The sequence below is a fragment of the Apium graveolens genome, unplaced genomic scaffold (assembly GCF_009905375.1).
Source record: "Apium graveolens cultivar Ventura unplaced genomic scaffold, ASM990537v1 ctg1938, whole genome shotgun sequence".
In the NCBI taxonomy this organism is placed as follows: domain Eukaryota; kingdom Viridiplantae; phylum Streptophyta; class Magnoliopsida; order Apiales; family Apiaceae; genus Apium; species Apium graveolens.
In genome coordinates this window covers 2789-13727 of record NW_027417459.1, presented here as the reverse complement: position 1 = coordinate 13727, position 10939 = coordinate 2789, and the positions used below count along the sequence as shown (strand labels likewise).

General features: G+C 37.8%; 1 non-coding gene across 1 annotated transcript; it reads right to left on the bottom strand.

Annotated features, from left to right (window-relative positions):
- Positions 1–3568: 3568 nt before the first annotated feature.
- On the bottom strand, positions 3569–3675 carry LOC141700239 (small nucleolar RNA R71). Its single transcript, XR_012566258.1, has one exon. It is a non-coding gene; the product is annotated as a small nucleolar RNA R71 (small nucleolar RNA).
- Positions 3676–10939: the final 7264 nt, after the last annotated feature.

Below are 10939 nucleotides of genomic sequence, written 5' to 3'. Positions count from 1 at the left end.
ACAAGGGTTAATTTGTACATCTGCAAGTAAGCGAGGAATAAATTCATGGAATGGGAACCTGAGACCCGCGGTCAGGGCTCCTCGATAGATAAATAAAGTATCCACCTCCCAATTACAAGTCCTATCCCCAGGGGCGGCTGGAGTAATCCTAAGGTGGGGTGGAAGTCTGTACAGGGTGTTCATAGACTCTATCCTACCATCTAACTCATGAAAGGTGTTACCATGATTATACGAATTTAACTCAGATAGAGAGGGATATTCATCACCCCTCGAGTTAATCATATCAAGTAGGGAAGTATATGGAGATTGAATTTGAATGTTTGTACCTCTCTTAGAGACATTCATCTTCTGCAAACGAGCCAAGTCACGATCCGCCATTGATATGCTTCGGTTGAAGGCTTGAAACCCAGAAAAACCTGAGAAAGGTGGAGCTGCGGTGGCTGAGGTCGCCGAAAATCGCCTTCTCAAAGGGAAAGAACTTTAGAGAGGTTTATGAGAGAAAATGAGAGATGTGAGATGAAATGAGGATTCTCACTTCACACTACACTTATATAGGCGAAAAGCTCGGGATACGAGGCATTTCTAGGCCCATTTAGCCATGCCCAACCTAAAAGCCCATCAACCAGAAATATCAGGAATAATCTAGAAACTCCTGTGGAATTTGAAAGGTCAAAAATCGACCAGAATTTTAAATTGGTTCGATCAGAGTCCTGATCGACGCAGAAGAGAGTCCTGATCGATATCTCATTCGAACAGGAGGGAAGAAACCCCCTAAGTTCGATCAGAGTCCTGATCGACGCAGAAGAGAGTGTTGATCGATATCTCATTCGAACAGGAGGGAAGAAATCCCCTAAGATCGATCGGAGTCCTGATCGACATAGAAGAGAGTCCTGATCGATATTCTATTCAATCAGAATGGTAGAAAGCCACTTAGTTCGATCAGAATCCTGATCAAAATCAATCAGGAATCCTGATCGATTAAGCCCATGTATCAGTCGACTAGGGTGTCACTTTGAAGGCCAATTCGATCAGAGTCCTGATCGAAATCGATCAGGAATCCTGTCGACCAGAATGTAAGTTCCTGAGCTAATTCGATCAGGATCCTGATCGAAATCGGTCAGGAATCCTGATCGATTTTGTATACATCCTGATCGATTTTTTATACATCCTGATCGATTTTAAGGCAGAAAATTAGGATAAATCCCAGAAAATCAGGGAAAAATCCAGAAATTAGGGATAAATCCCAGAAAATTAGGGAAAAATCCAGAAATTAAGGATAAATCCCAGAAAATTAGGGATAAATCCCAGAAAATTAGGGAAAATCCAGAAATTAAGGATAAATCCCAGAAAATTAGGATAAATCCCAGAAAATAAGGGAAAATCCAGAAAATTAGGGACAAATCCCAGAAAATTGGGGAAAAATCCAGAAATAAAGGAAAAATCGTTGTAAATGTGTAGGTCGCTCCACGCTTTACACAAAAACTAAACTCTGTAAGAGAATGAATAGACTTAACTTTTGCGAAACCTAATCAATGTTTCCCAAAAGTTGGGGGGCAAATGATAGGGATAAATAAATCCTGATTGTATAAATAAATATTGCAAGGTGTGGGCTGCTAGGCCCAATAAGAAAATGTATGACATTCAGACCAAGAAGGTCAACACATTGATCAGGCCTGATGGACCAGATCAGGCCTGATGGAACAAAGAAGGCCCAAAAACCCTGATTATTTATTAATTTCGTAATTAATAAATAAAGGAGGAAAACAACTATTAAGATAAGTCCTAGTGGGGATATAAATCCTTGTAGATTGGCCTCAAGGGGACCTAAAAGGATAAGGAATCAGTTTCCTACTATCTAGGACTCCAAAGTCCATTCTAATTATGAGACTTGCCCACCAAGTCTCCTATACCAAGTCCAATTCAAGGACTCCCAACATCTATATAAGGGGCCTCACCCCACAAATCAGAACTACGTTTTTTGGCTTGATTCTCTAATTCACAAAGATACGTAGGCATCTCGTAAAGGCAGAGTTGAGCTACGAAACACAAGAGCAGCCATTAAAGGCCTTGAGCTCCCGAATCTTAGTAATAAATACAGCAAATAATAACCTTAGTTTTTTATCCATAACAGTTGGGTTCTAGGGGATTTTTTTATGGATTTCTTTAGTTAATTTATTTCGATGCCTGTGTGCGTGGTGATTGTATGATAACCTAGTATTGGTTGTGCTTATTCGTCTTATGAGCGTCGCGAACTTATAAGATAGCGTGTTAATTCTTAATGAAGCGACAGTGAATTTAAGGATTTTGAACTTGCCATGCTAGCATAGGTTCATTTGTTATTGTTATGCATAATTCGTAGGTAATTTTAACCATCTTACTTGTACTATGTAATCACGATAGATAACTTGTGCATTAAACCGTTATGTTGTGAAAGTCTATAGACATATAGGATCTCAATATAATTGGTGTCTATTCAACTTCTATCTCTTTTGTGGATGTCTAGTAGTATGGTATTCATACAACAAAAGTTGGCGTTTATCAGTTTCGTGTTATCGGATTAGTGTCATCACCATTACATGCTAAGGTTAAGAATGAAAAGGCTATTGAATGAAGTATTTAATGAAGTTAGAATCCCATATTTGTGTCATATATTATTCAACTCTCTTTAATCTCTTAGTTAATATTCTCTAGTATAATTCTCAATAGTTAATCGTAGTATAATCAAAACCCAATTTGTTATTCATCTTAGCATTGAATAATAACCATATCATTGTTGCATAAGTGAATTAACCACATAGTTAATCTAACCAGTCTCTGTGGGAACGAACTAGAAATAATTCTATATTACTTGTGATCACGTATACTTGCGTGAATTATTAGCGCGTGCTTAGTGACTAACAAGTTTTTGGCGCCGCTGTCGGGGACTCGGTGTTAACTTTTAGTTTATGTGTTTGTCATCCGTGATCGTTAAAGTTTATTAAATCGGACATTGTTACTTACCTACTCTTTTCCTTGTCATATTTCAGGTACTCTAGCGAGCGTGTATGCATACGCATTCGTGGGCTCGTAAGAGAACTCTGGATCTAGCCAAGGAAGAAGCTATAGTGATTCGAAGGGAAGTTTTTGAGGTCGAAGAAAAGTAGAAGAAGAGAAAGTAGAGGAACCAGCTTTAGTAGTGATGGGAGATCAAGCAAAAATTCCTAAGGCTCTAATGGACTATTCTCAGGCTAAGATCAATGATATTCAGTCGAGCATCATCAGACCAGCCATCTCGGCTAACACTTTTGAGATTAAGTCAAGCACGCTTTAGATGATACAGAACTCAGTTTAGTTTGGGGGTTCTCCTACAGAAGACCCCAACATGCACATCAAGGATTTCATCAAGATCTGCGACGCTTTCAAGTTAAATGGGGTGACTGATGATGCTATCAAGCTGCGACTCTTCCCATTCTCTCTGAGGGATAAAGCAAAGTGCTGGTTACATTCTCTACCACCAGGGTCTTTCACCAAATGGGAGGATCTTGCTCAAAATTTTCTCACTAAATTCTTTTCTATGGCGAAGACTACTACAATCAGGAATGCTCTTACTCAGTTTGTACAGCAAACTGGAGAATCTCTGTGTTAGGCTTGGGATCGATATAAGGAGATGCTAAGGAAGTGCCCACATCATGGCATGCTGATTGGATGATTATAAATTGTTTCTATAATGCTCATTTTAGACCTATGCTTCATACAACATCTGATGGAGCCTTATGGGCCAAAAGCTATAATGAAGCTTATGAGTTGATTGAGCTCATGGAAGCTAAGGAATACCAGAATCCTATGCAAAGAATGTTACAAGGCAAGGTCGCAGGAATTCTGGAAGTGGATACAGCTACTGCTATAGTTGCTCAACTTCAAGCTTTGACGATGAAAGTGGACTCTTTGGCTAATTATGGAGTTAATCAAATCACTAGTGTTTGTGAGCTTTGTGCAGGGGCACATGAAACAGAGCACTGTGCTATTTCTAGCGAATCAGCTCAATTTGTGAGTAACTTTCAGAGATCACAGCAACAAGCTCATCCACTTATCATCCAAATAACCATAATCATCCTAACTTCAACTGGAGTAACAATCAGAATGCGGTGCAACAATCTTATCAGCCATACACAGCAAAGCACACCCTCCTGGTTTTCAACAACCGCAATATGCCCCTAGACAACAACTTCAACTTCAGCAGTTACTGCAAGCTAATGAAAAATCTGAATTGGAGGAGTTGAGACTTATGTGCATGAGACAAGCTGTGTCTATCAAGACCTTGGAGAATCAGATTGGGAAAATTGCTAACGCATTACTGAATCGTCAACCTGGCACGTTTCCGAGCGATACTGAAGTTCCAGGCCAAAATGAAGCTAATGAGCATGTTAAGGCAATTACATTGAGGTCTGGTAAGGTTGCAAATCCTGGAAAAGCTAAGACTCCAGAATCTGAAGTTGAGGCTGAAGAAGAAGAAGTGCAAAAGGAAGCAGAAGTGGGACCAAGGAAGACTACTGTTGAGCACATTCCTCCTGAGGGTAATACAGGGGAGAAATAAATCTATCCTCCACCTCATTTTCCTAAGATGCTGCAGAAGAAAAAGCTGGATAAACAGTTTGAGAAGTTTCTGGAGGTGTTCAAGAAACTTTACATCAACATACCTTTCGCTGAAGCTCTTGAACAAATGCCTAGTTACATGAAGTTCATGAAAGGTATTCTCTCTAGGAAGGTGAAGCTTGATGACTTAGAGATCGTTGCTCTCATGGAGGAATGTGATGTTGTGCGGAAACAGAAATTGCCTCTGAAGCTTAAAGATCCTGGAAGCTTCACTATTCCTTGCACAATTGGAAAGATATCATTTGACAAGTGTCTATGTGACCTGGGAGCTAGCATCAATCTGATGCCCTTGTATATCTTTAAGAAGTTGGACTTGCCTTATCCAAAGCCTACTTATATGACTTTGCAGTTGGCCGACCGTTCTATTACATATCCGCGAGGTATTGTGGAGGATGTCTTGGTCAAGGTGGATAAACTCATCTTCCCTGCTGATTTTGTAATTCTTGATGTTAGATATATTTATGATGTCATGGCTAATGATGATTTGTGTTTAGTTTTCAGATCTTAATTAACAGGACAAATCATTACTTAACTGGAAATCAGTTCTTATACTGAAGTCAGGACTTAAGATATCAGGACTTAAGTTATCAGAAGATATTTATCAGGAGATAATATCAGGACTTAAGGAGACTTTCAGATAAGGAAGGCGGCTGATTGAAAGGAAAGAAATCGAGACTAAAACAGAAAGAATTTGCATGGAGAAGAATTCTATGAAGAATAGAATACTTGGAAGAAAAGATAACTGATTGATATATTTTAGGATACAGAATTATATTCTATATCAATTAGAACTTATCTTGTAACTGTGTGTCTATATAAACACAGCATAGGGTTTACACTATATGTGTTATCTTAATTGAAAATATTATTCTTTGTAACCCTATCAGCTCTCGTGATAATTTGTTCATCACTGAGAGAGAACAGTTCTTTGTAACAGAGTTTATTGTGTTAAATAAAATCTGTGTTCTGTTACTTGAGTTCTTATATTCGATTTGATTGTAGTAAACACTGTATTCAAACCCCTTCTACAGTGTGTATGACCTAACAAGTGGTATCAGAGCAGATCTGTTAACACACAAAAAGTTTAAGATCCAAAAACAATCATGTCTGAAGAAGAAACTACAACCAAGCCCACCAAAAGTGAAGGAACTCCAAAAACCATAACCCACAATCGATATGAGACTATTAGGGTTCCCATGCTGAAGCCTTTAGAGTATCCCATATGGAAAGTGAAGATGGCTATGTTTCTGGAAGCTACAGATCCAGAATATCTTGACATGATTAATGAAGGACCACATATGCCAACCAAACTCTCTGTGGAAGTTACACAGGTCAGCCAACAAAGTCTGTACCAAAGGAGAAAAGTGACTACACAGCTGAAGATATCTCATCGATTGCCCAGGATGCAAAGGTAAGACACTTGCTGCATAGTGCCATTGATAATGTCATATCAAACAGGGTAATCCAATGCAAGACTGCAAAGGAGATATGGGATGCTTTGGAAATAAGGTGTCAGGGAACTGATGCAATCAAGAAGAACAGGAGGACTATACTCACTCAAGAGTATGAGCACTTTGACTCAAAGCCTGATGAGTCATTAACTGGTTTATATGACAGATTTATGAAACTCTTGAATGACCTATCACTAATGGACAAGGAATATGATGTTGAAGATTAAAATATTAAATTCCTGCTAGCTCTTCCTGAAAGATGGGATTTGAAGGCCACAATAATAAGAGACAACTATGCTCTTGAGGAAACAACTCTTGATGAAATTTATGGGATGCTCAAGACTCATGAACTTGAGATGGAACAAAGAAGCAAGAAGAATGGGAGAAAGTCAAAGATAGTTGCTCTTAAGGCTGAGGAGGAAATCTCTAAAGTTGCTACCTCAAGGAAAGGCAAGGGAAAGGCTCTCATCACAAAGTCTGATACTGAGTCATCAAGTTCTGATAGTGATAATGACTCAGAAACTGAAAGTTTACCTGAGATGGACCCTGATGAAGAGATGATGAAGCTGTGTGCTCTAATGGTGAAAGGAATCACAAAGATTGCATACAGGAAATTCAGGAGAGGAAAGAAGTCTTCCAGGAAAGGTGCAAGTTCTGATAAGAAAGGTTTCAGAAAATCTGAAGGCAAAGGAGGAAAGTCTAGCAGAGGAGATCACTTAAATGTCAAATACTACAACTGTGGAGAGAAAGGCCACATATCTCCTGATTACAGAAAAGGGAAGAGTGACAAAGGCAAGGCTCTTATCACAAAGAAGAAAAGTTGGTCAGATGCTTCAGATTCTGAGGATGAGGAAAACTATGCCTTGATGGCAAATGCTGATAGCAGTCCTAATACTGCTGAGTTAAAGGTACCTCAAAATACTTATGCCTTTCATACTGATGATATTACTAAGTTGAGATTACATCTTAAAACCATGTTTATTAATTATAGAGATCAAACTTTAACATGTGAAAGATTAACTTCTGAAAATCTTACTTTTAAAAAGAGGAATGGCTATTTAGAAAAAGAGTTAGTCAAGTTCCACCAAGCTCAGAAAGATAAAGATGATGCCTTTTATGTTAGGGATGAAGTGCTAAAAATGAATGAATCTCTAAAAACTGATTTAGAAAAGGAAAGAGAGATTATCAGGACTTGGACTAACTCTGGTAGAGCAACTTAGGATATTCTTAATAGTGGAAATTGGAAAGAGGGCTTAGGTTATGGAGATGATAAGAACAGTAAGGGAACTGTAGAAATTGAGTCTATAGTTGTTAAACAAAAACCAAAGGTAAATCCTTTTAAGTTTGTAAACATCCATAAATTCCTTTTAAGCATAAGCTGAAAGAAGTTAAAAATGTAAACAAGGTAGAACCGCCTAGGAAAAATAGGAATGGAAAAGAAGGTGTGAATAAAAGTAACAATTATAAGCCTGTTCCTAATGCTCCTAGTAAGAAATATCATAACTTTGGAAATTCTAACCATCTAGCTTGTTTTTGCAGGAAAAATAAGAATATAAACTCCTTACCTTCAAAATCAGGAGTTAAGAGTCAGTCTGTTAGATATAAGCCATAAAATCCTTGTTTTTATTGTGGTAGTTTATGGTATTCCATTTATACTTGTAAGGAATATCATAATTTGTACTGCGATTATTATCAAATAAAACCTTCTTTGAAGAAAGTTAGTATTATTCCTTCTAGTGTAAGTTCTGATGCACAGTCTGATATTATAAATTATGATATGAGAAATGTTAGCATAAACTCTGATGCTAAATCCGCTGCAAATGTTAACAAACTTAATAAGGCCAAAGGATCCAAGCAAGTATGGGTCCTTAGAATTAATCATTAGTGGTCTTTGTGATTGCAGGGCAACAGGAAGAACATCCTAGTTTTGGACAGTGGATGTTCAGGACATATGACTGGAAATAAAGCCTTGCTATCAGAATTTATGGAGAAAGCTGGCCCAGGTGTTTCTTATGGAGATGGAAACATGGGAAAAACTCTGGGATATGGCAATATCAATCTTGGGAATGTCATCATTGAAAAAGTAGCTATAGTCTCAGGACTTAAACACAATCTGCTGAGTGTTAGTCAAATCTGTGATAGAGGTTATCATGTGGATTTCTTTGGAGAACACTGTGAAGTTATAAGCAAATATATAGGCAAAGTTGTTCTGAAAGGAGACAGGCATGGCAACATTTATGAAGCCAAGCTTTCAACAAGTTCTGATGGTTCTGCAATCTGTCTGTTAAGTAGAGCATTAATTGAAGAAAGCTGAAATTGGCACAAGAAACTCTCTCATTTAAATTTTAACAATATAAATGAACTTGTCAAGAAAGATCTTATGAGAGGACTGCTAAAATCAGTGTTTGCTCCTGATGGCCTTTGTGATTCATGTCAAAAGGCAAAACAAAGAAAATCTTCATTCAAGAGCAAGTCTGAATCTTCAATTCTTGAGCCTTCTCACCTACATGTTGATCTATTTGGTCCGGTGAATGTCATGTCTATTGTAAAGAAGAAATATGCTATGGTCATAGTTGATGAGTTCACTAGATACACATGGGTGTATTTCTTACACACAAAAAGTGAAACTGCATCTATCTTGATTGATCATGTCAAACAACTGGATAAATTGGTCAAAGACTCTCTGAAGATCATAAGAAGTGATAATGGCACTGTGTTCAAGAATTTGATCATGGAAGAGTTCTGCAAAGACCAAGAAATTAAGCAGGAATTATCTGCTCCTGGAACTCCACAGCAAAATGGAGTTGTTGAAAGAAAGAATAGAACTCTTATTGAAGCTGCACGAACTATGCTTGATGAAGCAAAGTTACCAACCTATTTTTGGGCTGAAGCTGTGCAGACTGCTTATTTTACTCAGAATGCAACACTTATCAACAAGCATGGAAAGACACCATATGAGATGGTGAAGAAAAAGAAGCCAAATCTGAAGTACTTTCATGTATTTGGATGCAAGTGTTTTATTCTTAAGACTCATCCTGAACAGCTATCCAAATTTGATCAAAAAGCTGATGAAAGAATTTTTGTTGGATATCCACTGTCCACAAAAGCCTTCAGAGTCTACAATTTAAGAACAAGGGTTCTGATGGATTAAACTCTGATGTTATTGAAACTGTGGTGACTATGCCAAATGAAAATGCACCTGTACAGGGGGAGCATATTGAAGATCCAACCACATCTTAAGAAGCATCAGAACCTAGAACAGGCTTTTCAAGTTCTGATTCATCAAGTTCTGATAATTCTGGAAACTCAAATTCTAAAGGATCCAACTCAAAGAGCATAATTTCAGGGGGAGCATCAGAAAATGTTGATGGAGACGGCATGGATCATGGGGGAGCATCCAGTTTTAGAGATAATCTTCCATCTGCAAGGAAGTGGACTAAAGCACATACACCTGAATTGATTATTGGAGATCCTGAAGCAGGTATAAGAACTAGAACATCAACATCAATGAATGTTTCTATCACTCTTTTCTTTCTCAGATTGAACCAAAGAAAGTGGAAGAAGCTCTTCAAGATGCTGATTGGGTGCAAGCAATGTAGGAAGAGTTAAATGAATTTGAAAGAAATAAAGTCTAGACCCTAGTGCCAAGACCAAATAATAGATTAATTGTTGGTACAAAATGGGTGTTCAGAAACAAAACTGACAGTGATGGCATAATTACAAGGAATAAAGTAAGGCTGGTTACAAAAGGATATTCTCAACATGAGGGAATTGATTATGATGAAACATTTGCACCAGTTGCTAGATTGGAAGCCGTAAGCATATTTTTGGCTTATGCTGCTCACAAAAAGTTTACAGTCTTTCAAATGGATGTAAAAAGTGCTTTTCTTAATGGAGAATTGGAAGAAGAAGTATATGTTGAACAACCTCCAGGTTTTGTAGATTCAAAATTTCCTAATCATGTCTACAGACTTGATAAAGCACTTTATGGCCTTGAGCAAGCTCCAAGAGCATGGTATGAGACCTTAGCTCAGTTTCTTCTGGAAAGTGGATTTAACAGAGGGACTATTGACAAAACATTGTTTTATCTCAACTATGGAAAGGACTTACTTTTGGTGCAGATATATGTTGATGATATCATTTTTGGTTCTACAAATGACAGACTTTGTAAGAAGTTTTCCAAGTTAATGCAGTCAAGATATCAAATGAGTATGATGGGAGAACTCAGCTATTTTCTGGGCCTTCAAGTCAAGCAGAATGAAGAAGGAACTTTTATTTGTCAATACAAGTACACCAGGAATTTGTTGAAGAAATTTGGAATGCAAGACTGTTCAAGTGCATCCACTCCCATGGCCACTGCAATAAAATTAGACAAGGATACTGGTATATCAGTAGATATTACTGATTATAGAGGTATGATTGGCTCATTACTTTATCTAACTGCAAGTAGACCTGATATCATGTATGCTACCTGTCTTTGTGCAAGATTTCAAGCAGATCCAAGAGAACCTCACTTAACAGCTGTGAAAAGAATTTTTAAGTACCTTAAGGGTACAGCTGGTCTAGGATTGTGGTATCCTAGGGAATCATATTTTAAGCTAATAGGTTACTCAGATGCAGATTTTGCAGGGTGCAAAATTGACAGGAAAAGCACAAGTGGAAGCTGCCAATTTCTAGGAGGCATATTGGTTTCTTGGTTTAGCAAGAAACAGAAGTCAATTTCCACATCAACTGCAGAAGCATAATACATTGCTGCAGGAAGCTGTTGTGCACAGATTCTTTGGATGAAGAATCAGTTACTGGATTATGGGTTAACATATTCTAAAATCCCTATTTACTGTGATAATCAAAGTGCT